The sequence below is a fragment of the Rhinopithecus roxellana genome, chromosome 5 (assembly GCF_007565055.1).
Source record: "Rhinopithecus roxellana isolate Shanxi Qingling chromosome 5, ASM756505v1, whole genome shotgun sequence".
NCBI lineage: Eukaryota > Metazoa > Chordata > Mammalia > Primates > Cercopithecidae > Rhinopithecus > Rhinopithecus roxellana.
The window spans coordinates 156,519,112-156,537,317 of record NC_044553.1 but is presented as its reverse complement, the minus strand read 5'-3'; the positions used below and the strand labels follow the sequence as shown (position 1 = coordinate 156,537,317).

General features: G+C 43.7%; 1 long non-coding RNA gene across 5 annotated transcripts in view; it reads left to right on the top strand.

The window, feature by feature from the left end:
- The first annotated feature begins 1,270 nt into the window (after positions 1-1,270).
- LOC104654472 overlaps positions 1,271-18,206 on the top strand; it is a 53,629-nt gene continuing 36,693 nt past the window's right edge. For 3 of the 5 annotated variants that reach the window (XR_004057532.1, XR_004057533.1, XR_004057531.1), the window contains exons 1-2: positions 1,271-1,418; positions 9,688-9,963. This is a non-coding gene — a long non-coding RNA (uncharacterized LOC104654472). Of the gene's footprint in view, positions 1,419-6,037; positions 6,128-9,687; positions 9,964-16,265; positions 17,026-18,206 lie in introns of those variants that run through there. The other 2 variants (XR_004057529.1, XR_004057530.1) reach the window with 2 other exon arrangements.

Here is an 18,206-nt window from a genome sequence, read left to right as displayed (position 1 = left end):
CAACCAGAGGCACTTCTTTCCTGTATTTCAAGTGTTTCATTTCCTTTTTAACATGTCTTTAAAATTAAGGGCATGCACACCAATGCTTGGGCTCACTCTCATCTTACGGCAAGTTGATCAGACTACGGTTAGTTGTCTGAGAAGCATGGGTGGTCTTTGTCACAAACAAGAGGAGAAGCAGGTCAGGGAAGAAAAAGACTAAGAACTAACACTGTTGTTTTTGTGGCGTTGTTTGTTAGCTGACTATCTACAAGGCACATGTTCTATCAAACATTAATTATTAGGTGCTGACTGTGTTATGAGCCTTGTACATACGATTCAAACCCCAGAGCCACTCTGTGAGGCCAGAACTGCTTTCGGATCTTTCAGATGAAGGAACCAACGTGAAGGCTTTGAAATCCTGTGTCCAAAGCCACGCGGCGAAACCAGAGTGAAACCCGGTAGTATTTGAATCAAGAGTTGAATCTTCTTTCCTCCCCAGAGGGAGAATCGCCCAGGGGCTGAGTGCAGGCGAAAGGCTGGTTCTGAGGGAAAGAAGCTGAGCATATTGTGGCACAGGACTTAGAAAAATTTAGAAGCCTCGGCAATTGTTTTCCAGGGGAAGATACCGAAAAACAATCCAGGGAAGGAAATAAAACGAGAAAAATAGTAAAGCAACACGGAATATAAAAGTTGCTGCATTTAGGGCGAATGAGGCAACCTCGCTGGCTCCGTGGCGATGTTAACGCTATCCGGAAGAATGGGAGGTGGGAGTGGCCTGAGGGATGACTCCTCCAGCACTGCTCCCTGCCAGTTCCGGGCTGCACAGGGCTGAGCCGGCGCCAAGAATGCCCTCTTCTGGTGATATTCTCAAAGCCCAGGATGACAGCAAGGCAGCCGGGACCTGTGTTTTCCAGATCCTGGGTAGATTCCCTTGTCAGACGTGGTTCTACTTAAGCAAATATCACTACCTTCTGGTTTTCCTCCTCAGCCCTCAAACTAGTGATAGGGAAATTATTTCAGTAAGGTAAGCTGTACCTTAGTAGAGTTTGCTTCCCTTTTTTTTTTTTTTTTTTTTAACCCCGAATAATACTCTCTATGTCATCTGTATATTTATGATAGCTCAAAGACATGGGTGTGTGGATCTAATTAAAAATGTGAAAGGGTTTAGCAGCCTGCTGCTTCCCTGCAACTCTCTGGTTGCCAAATCTTGGCAGCCGTGTTGAACTTGAGCCAAGCGTTTAGTCCTCAGCTGAACTGCTGCCAGCCTGCGCACGGCATTCTGGGGCGAGAGCCGGAGGGGCTGCACTGCACCGAGCTTGCACAGGGCGAGGCGGGGGCAGGACCTGGGACCCAGCCATCCCGGAGGAAACCGGAGAGGAAACCAGCTCGGTCTTGCTCTCTGCTTGGTCCCAATCCCCAGCTCTTACCAAATACAGGTAGGACCAGCTAGGCCAATTTGGTGACCGGGTAGGGCTTCAAGCTACTAGGTGGGAAATTGTCCCCAGAGTTTTGCTTTCATTTAGTCGAAATCCAGTCTTTTCAGGGGAGAAACAGTGCTCCACTCTCTTGCAGTAGTTAGGGCCTGAGTGACAACAGTCGGATGGGGCATTTCTATTGAGTTCTCTGCTGTCAGTCTGAGCTTTCCTTGATAGCTTGGCAATTGTTCTGCGTCTTCTCTCTGAAGCAGCTGAGTCCAGCACGGGGTTTCTCAAACCCTGTGGTGCACACATGTCACTTGGGGAATCTTGTGAAAATGCAGGTTTCTGAGTCTCCCTGGGGAAAGGGGAGAATTCATGTTGCCAAGATCAGAACTGACTAGAACTGCTTCCGTTCCACTTTATGACTCCAGACTGGAACTTTTGTGAATTCAAGGATGTTAGGCTCTGGAAAAGCACATCTTGGTGATTTGCTCTCAGAGGGAAAAAGGGGAAAACAATTCCAAGAACTCAGCATTCTCCACGATATGTTGACAAAAATAAGCGAAAATAAAAAACATCAAAGGCATGGGTCACTTTTTATTTTCTCGAAATGTACCAGCTATAAGCAAATTAAAGAAGAAGAAAGGGTCATATCCTTTGTATATAGAACACCCTCCTACAGAGTGAAAATTCAACTCTAAAAAGATCTTCTAATGTACTTGAGGGGCTGAGAGAGAGGATGAGGGGGGACTTTGCCTTTTCACTTTATATCTTGTGAATTGTTGATTTTTCATGATGATTCATTTCTTTCGGAATTAAAAGAAGAAGAGGCAGCAGCTGCAAGACGGCCCTGGAGCCTTCTTGGCAGTGACCTTCCCCAGGGCAGGCCACCATGGTGGGGAACGTATGGACTTTGAAGCCACTTGGTCCTGGAGTGGAAGCAGGCCCCAGCATTAAGCTTGGGGAAGTTGGCTGACATTGCTGGGCCTTTGCAACTTCATCTGTGCAATGGAGCAATGGGGCCTTCATTGCAGCATAGCTGTGGGTGCCGCAGACATGTTTGTGGGGGGCTCATACCCAGGGGTCCTTAACAGGGGTTTTACAAATCCAGAGCCTCTCTCCGATGGGGTTGGGACACTATTCCAGATAGAATTTCACCCCGGCAGACGGCTTGTGAACACAGATATGTTCCAAAACCTCTGGATAGGAGCTAATCACTTCGAAAGTCACAAAGTCTCTGTTCATGATATTAGAGGAGCTCCCCAAAAACGAGGCCTTGGGGAATAGCAGTGAATTTTCTCCTTCTTTTCAAATGGCAAATTTATACATATGAAAAATCTAAAATGACATGCCAGATAAATCACACGTAGTCATAATTTAGTCGGCCACTTTTATTATGAAACAATAAAATGCATACAGTCAGGACGATGAAGCGAGATGCAGGCTGTGTGGCCCCTGTGCAATTAGGGGGCTGATATTTCCTTCAGATCCTAAGTTAGGATGGCATGTCGCTTGCTTTGTGGTTTAGAATAATGCAGAACTGGCTGTTTCCGTCACAGAAAGAGGGAGAGGGCGTGTGCTGCTAAGAATCAGGATATTTCCAGGAAAATTTCACTCCAAGAGGCTTTCTTGAATCTCGCTCCTAACATGTGGGCAGAATGATTGTGTAAACCACTGAGGGATGATGCTGGAGGTAAACATCTAATTAATTAAAGAAAACCTCCCTCTGCACCCCAACTCCGAAAATGCCCCACAGTTGAGAAACACTGACACACACTCACCCACACTCACACACACTCTCTCTTAACCATGTATTTGTAAAAAAAAAAAGCTTCCTGGTGACTGAGTCCTTCGGTCCACCTGCCTTTGTTAATTCCAAGTCACAAGCACCTTAATCCCCATCACCCTTCTTCCAAGTCTGTGTGACCACAACCCCTTCGCTCTTCCAAGCAACATTTGCTCCAACGTAATATTCTGGTGCTTTCGGGAACAACATTTTAAAATAAACCATTTTGGCACCTTGTCAAAGTCTTGTCTAAATTCCTTCATGACAACCACTCTCAGTGAGATTTTTAAAACCAAAGGTAGTTGGGGGCAGGGAAAAGCGGAGTCCCCCGTTTGGAGTCCTAATTTCAAACAATATCAAATAAGAATGTATTTGTTTCTCCTGCCCCCTTTCTCATTCCCTCATGTTCCCACAGGGTATCCTCAGCCCATCTCTGTCCTTCAGTCCACATCTTTTTTGTCTCTTCCATGGGGTCTGATCACCTGGGTCACTGGGAAAGGGGCACTGGCCACTGGACAAAGAAGGGCTGGGCGGAGATGGGGCCTTGGGCAGGTGGTGAAATGTAGTTCCTGGTCTTTGGTAGTAATCACTGCAAAACTGCAGTAATCACTGCTCCGTTCCTATCAACAACCTGCTCTCCTTGGTCTGTTGCTAAGAGACCAGCCTGTTGTTTACAAGATCCTTGGTGGCGTAGACTTCCATAATTTATAATTTATTATCTTAGTGTCAAAACTTGTGTTGGTTTTTATTTTATTTCACCATAGATCTAATTATAGTTAGATACAATAAAGGTCATGTATCTGCCGGTGGCACAGTGGCTGCACCAATAGTATCCCTCACCACCCCTAAGTTTAGGTGCTGCAGAAGAAAATGCTATTATTAACTGAAGATGAATATCATTTTTTGTCCATTAACTTCATGCATTATATGAGTGTTCAGGTCAGTGGATTCCCTCAAGATTTACTCACTACTGAAAACATGTTTCTGTCCAACCAAGAAGGAAATGAATTGAAATGATTTCAATGATCACAAAAAGGGAGTTGAGTCTTCTTGCTGTACAGTTTAACACGTATTGACTCAACTCACCAATCTTCTCCCCTCAAAGTTCAGGGCCATAGACATTTATCCAGCACTAGACATGACTCTGGAGCCATCATAGGGCTTTGTGGGTCCACAAAACTACCTTGTGAGGATATTCTGTACCTAGAATAATTCAGTGAATTCAGAAAGGAAGTGATGGCACAGAAGAAAGGGTCATTGAAGTAAAACAGCTCAGTCTCAACATATCAGGTTAGAGAAGAAGAGAAACAGTAAAAGTGTTAAGATCACTGCCAACATGTATTGTACCAGGCACAAGACTAAGTGTTTAATCTGAATAACTTATTAAAAGGTACTGACAGATCTATCAGGAAAATTCTAGTATTAGTCTCATTTTTACAAACAACAGAATCAGAGCTTTCTACCTTAACTAACGTACTCAGCGATTCCTAGCTATTAAGGGATAGGATGGAACTCAAGCTGAGTGACTCTACGGTCATTTTTCATTCTCATAGAGATTTTTAAAATATGTATCAGCCTGGGCTTTGGAGTTTTTTTTTTGTCTGTTTAATAAGAGTCCTGCATACATTCGAAGAAACAGGGCAATGAGCATGGATTCCAAAATCTTATCACCACATTATCCTCTACAGAGTCTTCATCATCTCATAGAAACCACAGAGCATGAGAAATTTCTAGGAAGGGCATTTTATTTTCCCCATCAGAGGGCCTGGAAAATTCTGATGCTGTTTTACTGGGAATTAAGCTTGTTGTTTTCCAGAAAGCAATTATGGCAATATTTCATACCAGCATTTTTCATCACTTAATTCCTGCCTGCTCCCTGGTGGGGTCATGGCCAGGACAGAATACTGTGCACAGATCTCCTGAACCCTCTCTGGTTGGAGTTGACAGACTCAATTTTAGTACAGTGATGAAAAGAGATGAATAAACAAGCTAGAAACTGTGGACCATCAAAGAAGCAGTCATGACATTGACGATGACTGAACCAATTCTCAGGCCTGTCTATTTGCTTTTCCTCCCCCAAGCAGGACCTTGCTCCCATTCAGAAGTGCAAACCCATAGACTGGACCCACGGGCAGACCCCAGTCAACAAAAGAGTGGAGTGCACATCCCTCAGTTTATTTTCTGAGACCACTTCTCTGAGACTAAAATCTTCCTGAGGGTGGAGATGGGGTCCTATTCATCTCAGTAGCTCTGCACATCCATTTAAGATTCAGAATCTGAAGTTTGGGGTTCAAGTTCTCATCTACCACTTAGGAGCCTCGTGAACTAAGGCAGATTTTAAACTCTTAGGTTGCTAGTTTCGACACTTGCAAAAATGGTGACAATAATACTGTCTTCTTCACAAGGAAGGGAGGATTAAAATGAACAACAAATGCAACATGAAATTGGAGATGGAACTAGATAAAAGTGATTAACATCATTACTCAAATGCCAGGACCAGTAAAATGCCTGACAAACAATAGCTTCTCATTCAGCAGCACGTGTAGCTGTGAGCTCGTAGTCAGTCTACGTGTGCCAACACTATGAAGCGTTGGGATCCAAAGTTGGAAGACAGACCTTTTCTGCCAATTGTTCACAGCACACGGAGGAGAGGAATGTGTAAACAGTTACCCAGAAATATATCTATACTTCTATGGAGACGAAGACTGAGATGTGATCTTTAACGCATTAACTTTTAACTCTTATGCCTCATTTTCTTCATCTGAGAAATGGTTCAGTCATCATTAAGTCATGACAGCTTCTTTGATGGTCCATAGTTTCTAGCTCATTTCTTCATCTCTTTCCATCACAGCAGTGAAAAGGAGGCTGTCCCTTCCAGGGACATGACTGCCTTGTCAACTGGAGAATTGAGAGAAGAATATCACATGCCATGTTTCACTGAGTAAGCACTGAATGTGTATGGGGGATGGGAAGTGAAGAGTGTCTGGGGACTCTGTCCCAACTGATCCTTTTTCACTGGCTTTTAATGGGGGCTTCTAGAAAAAGCAGCACTTAGTCATTGATAAAAATAAAACGTAATTAGACACAGGCTCCTCTGCCCTTCACCTGATGAGGTTTTCAGCAATGTCAACAAGAATCACCAGACTGATAATGCAAATCCTGATTCCTTCTGCCCCACCTAATTTACTTTTAGTCTCACTTTTCGTCCATAGCAATTCAGCAAGCTAAGGAGTCAGGAGTAGTAAGGTCAGCCAACTGTTTCACCAGGGTGATGCCAGATAATGCCAGACAGTGTGATCAATGGATAAAGGGAATGTGGATATAAAGAAGGAAAAAGTCCCTTGGGAATCAGAATCAGCTGGGCTGGAAATTGAACTCAGCCACTTTTAAAGTCTGAGCCAGGGAAAGGCAAGCTTCCTAAGGGTGACTTCATAGTGTTGGCATTAGCATTGATTAGATCATGTGGGTTAAGGTCTTAGAACAGAGGAGATGTTCAGCAGAAGGCCGCTGCCCTCTCTACCAAAGACTCTGAAAGACAGGATGCTATCAGAGGTTGTGCCATGGTCTAGGATCATGGTCTCTGATTCAGCTCCAGAAAGTCAAAAAGAATTCATCGCCAAGATTTGGTTAGATCTTCATTTCCTCTCAAATTCCTGACACTAGCCAATGCCGCTGCCCACTGCTTCTGGTTTTGTTTTTGTTTTTTATGGAAATAATAGGCGACAATGATCAGGACTAGGTTTATTGTAACTCAACTATCCCTTGCTGGACTCTAAAACTGTCCTCCTCTTTTCTTTCTGGAAAAACAGAATCGTCCTCCCTCTTGCTCAAGACAAGCCCCAGAATACCCACCCCTGAATTCCCTGCATTAATATCCAAAGCATACCCAGTCTCTTTCCTAAATATGTCTCCTCTCCACACAGTTCTTTAGTCTCTAGGGCTATCACTACTAAAGACATCTTCTGAACTAGGATGAAACATGCTCCTTATCTTCTTGTAAAGCTCTAAGGGTCCACACATTTGGTAAGACAAGACTCAAGCTTCTTAGCACAACCTTCCATTCCACTCCAAATCCCCATGTGCCCATATCCTCCCAGGCACCTTTCCACCACAAACCCACTGAACCTGCAACATGGAATTGCTTCTTGTTCTTCAACCACATCATGTTGGGCCATGACTTGGACTTTGTATATTCAGGTCCTCATGCTTGGCATGACTTCTCCTTTCCCAGAAAATTCCTGTTCAGCCTTCAAGACATAATCCTAGTGTTTCTTTTTCTAAATCCTCCTGGCTTCTCTGGGCACTTAGACCAGGCATGTTACTCTTACTCATATCTGTATCAAAAAAGCTGAACCCATAATAGAGTCTTAGTACCTGTGCCCTGACCCATGCCATTATCCTGAAGAATATTCCTGGGTCTTGCCTGGGACTTCCTTAATGGCCCCTAGATCTGGGTTTCTTTTTTTGCCTCTTTCAGTGTTCTTTTTATTAACCTTTCCAGGATTGTCTTTCTCTACTAGTCATTAGATGTTGATGTTCCTCAAGGTTTACCATAGACCATTTAAAATATTATAAATAATTTCATATTATCTCATTTACATTATCTCCTGGGCTCTCTCTGCTTCCCAGACTGCATTAACCACTCATGATGATGACTCTGGAGCTGCATTCCCAGCCCTGATTCTCCATAGACCCCAGACCTTTGCATTCATATATGTGATGTCTGTCTTGAGACTTGGATATATCACAGAGCCTTCAAACTAATATCTTTGGCTGGGCATGGTGGCTCACGCCTGTAATCCCAGCACTTTGGGAGGCCTAGGCAGGTGGATCACTTGAGGTAGAGGAGTTCAAGACCAGCCTGGCCAACATGGTGAAACCCCATCTTTACTGAAAATACAAAAATTAGCTGGGTGTGGTGGCAGGTGTCTGTAATCCCAGCTACTCGGGAGGCTGAGGCAGGAGAATGCCTTGAACCCAGGAGGTGGAGGTTGCAGTGAGCTGAGATCTTGCCACTACACTCCAGTCTGGGTGACGGAACAAGACTCCATCTCAAAACAAAGAAACAAACAAACAAACAAAAACCAGTATGTTCAAGTTCACTTTACTTTAGCTTCCCTATAACATCTTCCTCCCCAAATCTTTACTCCATTGTCAGTGTCCCCTGATTCATGGCATTACCACATACTTGATGCCCAACTGAGAAATCTAGATGTCTTTACCTGTCCTTCCTCAACACTGACCCACCTATCTCATTAAGAAACAAGGCCTATGGATTCTATCTTTTCAATAGTTTTCTTTTTTTTTTTTAATCTCTCCAACCCACTACCGTTTTCCACCATTCTCTCAGTCTAGGCCTCATTATCTTTTTTTCTGGACTTCTACAACAAACTCCTAATTTATCTCCTACCTCTATTATTTCACTCTTCCTGTCTATTCACTATTTCAGGGCCAGGACAATCTTTACAGATCTTTACAGGATGATCAAAACACGAACTTTATTGTGCCATTTTTATATGTGTGATTTCCCAGTGGTCCCCCTTGCTGACTTGGGGTAATTCTCAGAAACCTCTGCATGAACCATAGAGATTTTGGTCTGGTTTCTAAATAGCTTGTAGTCTGTACCTTGCACCTCGGAGCTTTGCAGCCATATTGAACTATTCTTAGTCTTTGCAAAGGGCTCTTCTCTCTCTAAGTCTTTACCTTCCATCAAATACACTGAAATATGTATTTTGGGGCAGATTATTAATGTCCTCCTTTTTACTGAGATCAACTACAGGATTAACTTAGCAGTACTTGGCTTCAAAAAATGGTATACCAGTCTCTTTCCCCATCAGTCTGATTTTTCATCCTCTTTTCTTGGATATTCCTGAGTTCACATCTTCTGAATTGTACTTGTTTCTTTTGAGGCTTATGTAGGGGCTTGTTTCAAAGAGATACTCTACATTCTATCATAGCTGTAAGAAACGTAGGGGTCCTATTCTATGCCCAAGGCTCTGCTTGTCGAATGCACACGTAATGGAGCAACACAACTGGGGCTTCCTATTTGATGTCACATTGCAATAGTAGGCAATGATGAACTATCCTAGCAGATCCGCTAAACTATTCTTTCATTGATTGCACATAGCTCCTGTCTTCCCAATGTACTTCTGACAGTTTATGAGAGTAGATTTTGAACCACCCCTCCCCCAAATCTGAGTTCTTCCAAGGGAAGTAATTCCCCTATGTTTTTGTTTAAGGTTTTCTGCCAGGCAAACTACATGCTAGCATCATACATTTTTTTCTGTTTTTTTTTTTTTTTTTTTTTTTTTTTTTTTTTTTTTTTTTTTTGCAATTCTAGACCCTTATGCCTGAGAGAGCAAATCCTCTAGCCCTTTGATCTTCACAATCCTTCAATTATCTTTCTGGTTTCCTTCTGTTGTCATTTAGGGTAAATGCATACAGTTGGTGTTTGTGTCCATCCATGAGAGGTAATCTCACTCTTCTTTTAATTATTTTTAGATCCCTTGGCTGAATGCCTTTTAGTCTGCATGCATGCATCTCATACCACACAGCCCAAATTTCTACAACTTCATCCAGGTGCAGTCTCCTCAGAACTACAAAGCAAGAAAAGATTACCTTTGGGCTCAGGAACTCACAGTCGTTCTCCCTCTCCCAGAAGGCACAATGACCAGGACGGTACCGAGCTTTGCAGCCATATTAAACTCACCTCCAGCTCAGCACATTCCGCTCAATCACTCAAAATCGTCCTTTCCTGCTGGTAAATAACACTGAAACGTAAGTGCCAACTGTTAGTCTTTCTTATCTGGAGTCTTCTCCCCAAGTTTTTATTTTATGTGAAAGCATTGTGTTCTCAGTAGTTATTTTGGTCTCCACATTTTATAGCCAATCCCTTTGATTTAAAATATTACTGAAGGCTCTGCTCCATCCCTTTTCCTTCCTAAACTGCTCACCCTTAATCTGAATTTGAAGGAAACACAATATTTTCCAACACGATTTTTCTTCTCCTTCCTCCTCCTCCTCCTCCGCCGCCGCCGCCGCCGCTGCTGCTGCTGCTGCTGCTTCTTCTTCTTCTTCTTCTTCTTCTTCTTCTTCTTCTTCTTCTCTTCCTCTTCTTCTTCTTCTTCTTCTTCTTCTTTCAGATGAGTCTCACTATGTTGCACAGGCTGGAGTGCAGAGGTGCAATCTCGGCTCACTGCAACCTTCGTCTCCCTGGTTCAAGCGATTCTCCTACCTCAGCCTCCCGAGTAGCCAGGACTACAGGAACGCACCACCACATCCAGCTAATTTTTGTATTTTCAGTAGAGATGGGGTTTGCCTTTGTTGGTCAGGCTGGTCTCGAACTCCTGACCTCAGGTGATCCATCCACCTCGGCCTCCCACGGTGCTGGGATTACATGAACAGAAAGAATGAGAAATGCATCTGAGCCTCACTCCACCAAAACAACACACTTTCCCACCTCTCACTGCACTCCAATGAATGTCTATGAGTTTTCAGACTCCCTGTCAATGGTCTTAGGTAAGACCAGTAGTATCTGCTTTTTAGAATTTATAAGATAAGGGCCATTCTGGGTGCAGTGGCTCATGCCTGCAATCTTAGCACTTCAGGAGGCCGAGATGGGCAGATCCCCTGAGGTCAGGGGTTTGAGACCAGCCCAACATGGCAAAACCTCTTCTCTACTAAAAATACAAAAATTAGCCAGGGAAGGTGGCACATGCCTGTAATCCCAGCTACTCAGGAGGCTAAGGCAGGAGAATCACTTGAACCTGGGAGGCGGAGGTTGCAGTGAGCCAAGATTGCACCACTGCACTCCAGCTTTGGTGAAACAGTCAGACTCTGTCTCAAAAACAAAAAGAAGAAAGGACCAGTGCCTTAAAATGAGCAGGAAATTTTCTGTCACATAGACTTGTATCCCTTTCCTCTTCTGCAGCTTATTGGGCTCACTCTTGCTCATTCGCTCATGGCTTAGCTTCTTCATTTGTCAAATGGATAGAAAATACTCTTTCAGTCCTTTGAGCAGGAAAAAGTGATAATGGCTCCAGAAGATTTCTGTCAATTCTGAAGCACTATATAAACAAATCAGACTGCCACCAGTAATCAAAAAAAGGAAGGTCTAATACCTGAGGCTTATAACTTGTATAATAAATTTCTAATTAATTTAAATTGTTCAACTAAAAAAGGAGAGGACATTTGGTTAAGAGAAGGTAACATTTCAAACACATTACGGTCAAGTTTAAGTGGTATTGTTTTTTTCATTTTGTTAATGGAAGAAACTCGAGCATTTTTCAAGAGTCAGTCATTGGGAACCAGCCCTTAATTGTAGAGTGTTATGGAAAGATCCATGGTGTCTAGGGTCTGTTGGGGAATTTGAGGAATTCTACAGCGAGAGCCTTGTGCTCCGAGAGTACACAGCCCAGCTGGGGCTATCACACTGCCATAAAACAGATAAAATCGGACTCAGAACGCAGCTGTATTAGTCCATTCTCACGCTGCTATAAGGACATACCTGAGACTGGGTGATTTATAAAGAAAAGACGTCTAATGGACTCACAGTTCTGCAGGGCTAGCGAAGCCTCAGGAAACTTACAATCATGGCAATAGGAGAAGCAAACACGTCCGTCTTCACATAGCGGCAGCAAGGAGAAGTATGAGTGAAGTTGGGGGAAAGCACCTTAAAAACCATCAGATCTTGTGAGAATCACTATCATGAGAACAGCATGGGGGTAACTGCCCCCATGATTCAATTACCTCCGACCAGGTCCCTCCCATGACACAATATGTGGGAGTTATGGGAACTATAGTTCAAGATGAGATTTGGGTCGGGACATAGCGAAACCATCAACAGCTATCAACAGCTTTGTTAGCATCCAGAGAAGGCTGAAAGAGGAAGAGAAAGATGTGGGACCAGCACAGGAGACTTCCTGGAGTGACTCTGGCCCCATCTGGGTGCACAGGGGTCACAGCAGTCAGAGAGCATAGCAGAGAGAAGGCACTCCTGCGTGAGACCTCCAGGTGAAACTGGGGTGGGAGTGGAAAGAGTATTTCTAAGAGATGAATAAACAGATTAACAAGGAATGGAATTTATTGGGCTTTGAAAGTCAAATGCCACAGCAGCTTGAATTTGGTCATTTGATCTGTAGGGAAAATGGGGAACGGGAGACATTGGAAGGTGGAAAGGCCTAAAAAGCTCACCTTGAAAATCCATCAAGACATTCTTTAAATTTAAATATAAAACTGTCACTATACCAATACTTACGGCCCCTTTTCCAAGAAAGCCTTCCCCGTGCCTCTTCCCTGCTAACTCCTGGCCATCTTTATGGCCTTAGCAAGGTGATGTTTTCTCCACCAGCCCCACCCCAACAGCTCTCCTTCTCACTCAGGTGGGTCACCCAGAGTGGTCCAAACTTCCCTCATCAAAGCAGCCTTTACACATCCTGTGGCTTACAATTTCTTACCTTGTGACCCTCCTCTTCTTTCCCTATTTAACATTATGAAAACTCTCATCAGTTTTGCATTCCATGAATCCTTACCTGCTCTGTGCACCTTGTCCCACAAGCCTCCCCTGATTGTAGACCCTCCACAGAGGTCTCAGATGACACCTTGTGAACCACCAGGCTGTGGAGAGACTCCTCTCTTCCCTCATCAATGTCTTTACCCAATGAGGTTAAGAAAGCCAGGGCAGGCTGAACTAGGAATTCCCTTGGTTCTAACACAAAATATGGTCACTTTAAATGACCTAATTGTCCTGTCTAAACACCTCTCTCCTGGGATAATCAAAAATGCTCTTTTAGTCTGGCTCACAATTCCTAGCCTCCAGGCCCCCAGGGTTCCAGTGGGCGGGTGGTGGGAGTCCATTAGTCTTCACCTTCTGCCCTTTCTGGTCTCAGTTGAGCTCTTATCACCTGTACCTGGGCCTCCTGGTCTCAAGAGGTCCATGACTGCCTCTCCGTAAGCTCCAGCAAAAGATGGTGAGGTTCAGGCAATTGCCTTTCTTATTCTAATGAGCCTTGCTTCTAACAGAATGTGAGACGGGTTAGTGTGAGTACTCCAGAAGGAAAGAAATAAAAGGAGAAAAAATAATAAATTAATGTAATAGAGTGGGCAGAAAAAATTGCTTAGATATGAGATATTCTTGATTTAACTACATGACTTTCACATGTGATACGGTCTATCACACCTCGAACCTCCTTATCTGTAGAACGGAGATACTAGTTCACACTCTGCTGTGAGGTTGGAATTTGTATGTGATGTACCTGGCATAGTGCCTCAGATACATGCCCTAAAATTGGTATTTAGTCCAATGGTGGTTGTCATTATACCAAAGAGTACCAATGACTTTAAAAGCTGAGCTTTCTAGCCTTATCAGGACCCACATCTAGAGAGGGTAGAATTGTATTTTCCACACCTATTAGAAGTGGAGTCCTCCAATGTTTACCTCCTGGGCATTTTATAGAATTGAATGGTTTGAGGGGGCACTGAGACCCCCCTCTTCAGGTTACTCATACACTGTGTTGCAAATAAAGAAATCCATCTAAAAAAGGATAGGCAAGCTTGCTTACAATGGCCACACTTAGAAAAGATTAAGCCACTTCCCTGGATAATAAAGGAGCAACAGGAGAAGTGAACATATTCATGGTAGATTCTCATCCTAAGAGAGTAGCACTAAACCCTCTCCCTCCTGTTGCCAGTGCCTCTTCAATTTAAAGAATGAACTGCACCTCATAAGAATTGAATTTGCTTATTGATTAATCCATATATACGCAGCACTTGATACTATAAGCCATCACGCTGGAATATAATGTGCTCCAAACTACAGGTGTCCAGTCATTTGAAGTATAAAAATTAGGTAATTATAGCCAGAAGTATTCATTAAATTTTGAAAGTAGATAAATAAAACGGAACATTGATAACTAGTCGTTAAACTTCTAGAAATAAAATGTGAAAAGAGAAAAAACAAACCAAAACAAAATCCTTCCTATTATCTTCCTCACAAATCCCTTTTTTTCCTTATGAATCAGATACAGCATCTCCAGGGAATAGTTATTGCTTCCCTCTATGCATGAAGCAGAGCAGGTTGTGGGGGAGGCCGTGTCCACCTGGGAATGGGGGAGGTCCCTGAAGCAGAAGGTGGCTCCATCACCTGCAATTCCCGTCAGAAACCTACCTCAAAGGCTATAGATCAGACATTGTTTATGGGAGAGGGAGAAGGGCAGGGCTGGGGGGAGCCCACAGTGTGTGATTCTCAAAATGTTGAAAAGGCCAGAGCACAAATACATCTCCACAATTACACTTTGACTTTCTATAAGTTCTGTTTGGAGTCTGAGGAAGTCAGAGAGAGAGGGTGGGTGCTGAGCCTATGCTCACAAATTCTTCAGTGAAATGGGAAAAGACAGGTTAATGGTTAGTTGTCTCTGTGTGGGTGGGTGCGGGTGGAAGGGCAGAGCTGGGAGATGGTAGAATTTCAACATCAGTTGAAAAAAACAGGCCACGCAGCCTCCCCCCAGACCAGCTGATTTTCCCCCAGTGAATTCACCAGGGAAAGGGGATTTGGAGACAAGATCTCATTACTAATTTTGTTAAAAACCCACCTGCGAACACAGTGAAATGAATAGTCCCTGGGATTTGGGGGTTTTGGCTGTGTGCTCAGGTGTAGACAGACCTTAACCTCATCAACTTCTTGACTTCGGCGCTCTTGATAAAATATGAGGTGTTCTTCCATAAAAAGGGAATATGGATGCAGCTAGAAGCCCAGCCCTGAGCTTGTGGATGGTCACCCCAGGCCAGCTCACAGTACCGATATGAATCACAGTGTAAGCAAATGATGATGAATGATAAACACGACTTGTATCCGGAGGCAAACAACCTCAGGAGGTTATTTTCACTACCTTGGCCATATTTATATGTGGGGTCATGCATCTGTTAGGACTTTCTGTCCCCGACATTTATTATCTCATGTTATATCTGAACATTTCACAGGTTTCTGGCTGCAGGGGAGGCTAAACAAGAGACTTAATCATGTCATCAAGGACCTGGTTCTTCTAAGACTGTTCTTTCTGTATCCCTTGGTGTTGGCCCTGTCTTCAGTCTCCACGCTATGCCTTCCTCAAAATCCCCAGCTCTACTTGCAGTGCAGCGAAATGATTGCCATGGCTCTGTTCCTCACATCTTCCCATCACTCCATCCATAGACAAAGAGGGTCTACTTTTGTGGCTCTGTCTGGTGGCCAGTCTCTAAGGTGATGTCCAGTGATCCCTACTTCTTGGTATTTGCACTCTTGTGTAATATCTTCCTCTTGAGTGTGGGACACATTTGGTGGCTTAATGATTGAGATGTCAGGTCCCAGATTAGGTGACAGTAGATGGTGACATGTTTTGTTCTTCTATCCCTTCTCTGGCTGAGTGAGCCAGCTGCTCTGTGGAGGCCTTGGGTGACCAGAAACTGAGGACAGTCTCTACCCAATAACAAGCAAGGAACTGAGACCCTCAGACTAATAGCCCAGGAAGAACCAAGCCCTCTAGCTGCCCCATGAGTGGGCCTGGAAGCCGACCCTTTCCTGGTCAAGCCTTGGGATGGCTGCAGGTTTAGCTGATACCTTGATGGTAGCCTGGGGGTAACCTGGCTGCAGATGTTCCAGCTAAGCAACCTGGAATTGCTGACCCACAAAACCTGGGGGATAAAACATGTTTGTTGTTTTAAAACAGAAAGTCTCTGGGGGTTTGTTACACAGCAAGATATAGTAAACACACTATAGACTAAGAAAGGTGTTTCTTTTTCCAAGTTCCAAGGAACTCATCCTTGATTCTCCTTGGCTCTGAATGTACGTCTGTAAACCAAGGGTTTCATTCAAAGATAATGACCTTGATACCTAGAGAAAGGAGGGGCCTGGATTTGTGGTAGAAGGAGCTGGTCTTCTGTCTTAATGTTCCATTACTTCCTAGCTGTGTGCTGGGACGAGTCACTGAACCTCGTGAAAACTCCTCTTGCTCGTCTATGCAGTAGCAGGTTAAATTATGTCCCCCGAAGAGATATGGTCAAGTCCTGATCTCCACGCCTGTTAATGTGACTTTATTTGGAAATAGGGTCTTTGCAGAAGTAATTTTGGTCATCTGGATGTAGAATGGGACCCTAAGACCAACAACTGGTGTCCTTGTACGAGAAAAGAAAGGAAGATTGCACGTACGCATAGAAGAGACCCCAAAGAAGAAGGCCATGTGAGGATGGAGGCAGAACCGGGAGTGCGGCAGCTGCAAGCCAAGGATACCAAGGATTGCTGGCAGACAACCAAAGCCAGGAGAGAGGCATGGCTGGGATTCTCCCTCACAGTCCCCAAAGGAAGTAACCCTGCTGACACCTTGATTTCAGAGTTCTGCCTTCATACTATAAGAGAGCAGGTTTCTATTTTGCTAAACCACCCTGCTTTGGTACTTTGTTATATCAGCCTTAGGAAGCTATTAATAACACATATGGGTAACAATAATTGATGCTGCTGTGAGATCATGGATGCAGAAGTCAGAAGTCTATGTATAATAATTGTAGTGACCTGATGGCCAGGGCACACCTGTTCTAGCCCTCTCCACAGTGGGATTCAGTGTGCCAATAAATGACCTTTTTGGCAGAAGCTGAAAGAGTTCAGATTTGATGAATAGAGGTGATTAGCAAGTTTGAAAGCAGTTCAAATAGAAAGCATTGGATTTGGGGCCCAATGACCTGGGCTCACTTTCTTCTGATATTAGGCAAAAGTGCTTCATGGCAATCAGCCTCAGTTTTGTCAATGCATGGGAATAATAAACCAAACCTAAAACATTGTTATGGGGGGGCAGGAAGAAGAGTGAGAGGGTAGGAGAGAGAAAGAAGGTGGGGGGGAAGGGGAGAGAGAGAGAGAGAATGAGAGAATGTGCAGTTTTCTACACGTTGTCCAGTAAATGCTTCTGTTTTCACTGAGCTATACTTTTGGTCTTTCTTTATTGACTGTCACACGGTCTGGCTCCAGGCTGCCCCATTATTCCTGGGCACCATTGATGAACTATATTCACAGACTAGACATTAAAAAGTGTACTTGATCGTGTTAATCTCCACTGACTGGGCTTGGAAGAGGAGTAGGGGAAGTAAGCAAAGCTGCAGGTTTAAGTCCACAGCTTCTTGGTGGCAGTGACCAATAAATGTGGCCATTGCATGCTTGTGCTTAAGTTATTTTAAACATTCCCCATTGTCACAAGGACAAAATTCAGGTTTCTGTGCTCTGGTCCACTTGCTACAGGCCTCATCCCCCTTATTCCTCTCTTGTATTTTAGTTTCTGCAACACAGCCTGACCTGTCCTGATTGAATCAGGTTCTGCATTTTCACAGTATTATGCCTTGGCTTCTATTATTGCCACCAACTAGAATGTCCTTTCTTACTGACCACCTTTGTACTCTGCACACCTGTCTTCCCTCTCTCTTTCACTCTCTCTCTCTTTTTCTATCCCTTCCTCCTTGCCAACAAACCCCTAAGAACCACTATGTTTTTTTTTTTACTTTCTCGATATTTTAGCCTTTTCCAGAATATCTTATGATTAGAATCAGAACGCATATAGATTTTTAACCTCCTTTTACTTAATAATATGCATGTAAGTTTCCTCCATATCAATATTATTGCTGAATAATATTCCTTGGTACAGATATACCACAGTTTGTTCATTCCTTTACCTATTGAAGAACATCTTGATTGCCTCTAAGTTTTAGCAATTATCAATAAAATCTTCTATGAATGTTTGTGTGCAGTTTTCTATGTGGACATGAGTTTTCAACTGCCTGCCTTTTACAATTAAGCTCAAATGCCACTTCCTCCAGGAAGTATTGCCTGATTCACTGGGATCTGCAACATTGATCTCCCTCCTGTTTCCAGTGCTCCATTACACCTGTTCTGCCACAGCACTTAGGGGACTGTGCTACACTAACTGTTCCCTGCGTGTCACCCCGGTGAGACTGTGGGCTCCAGAATGACAGTCTATGCATCTTGATTTTCACAATACCTAGATTAA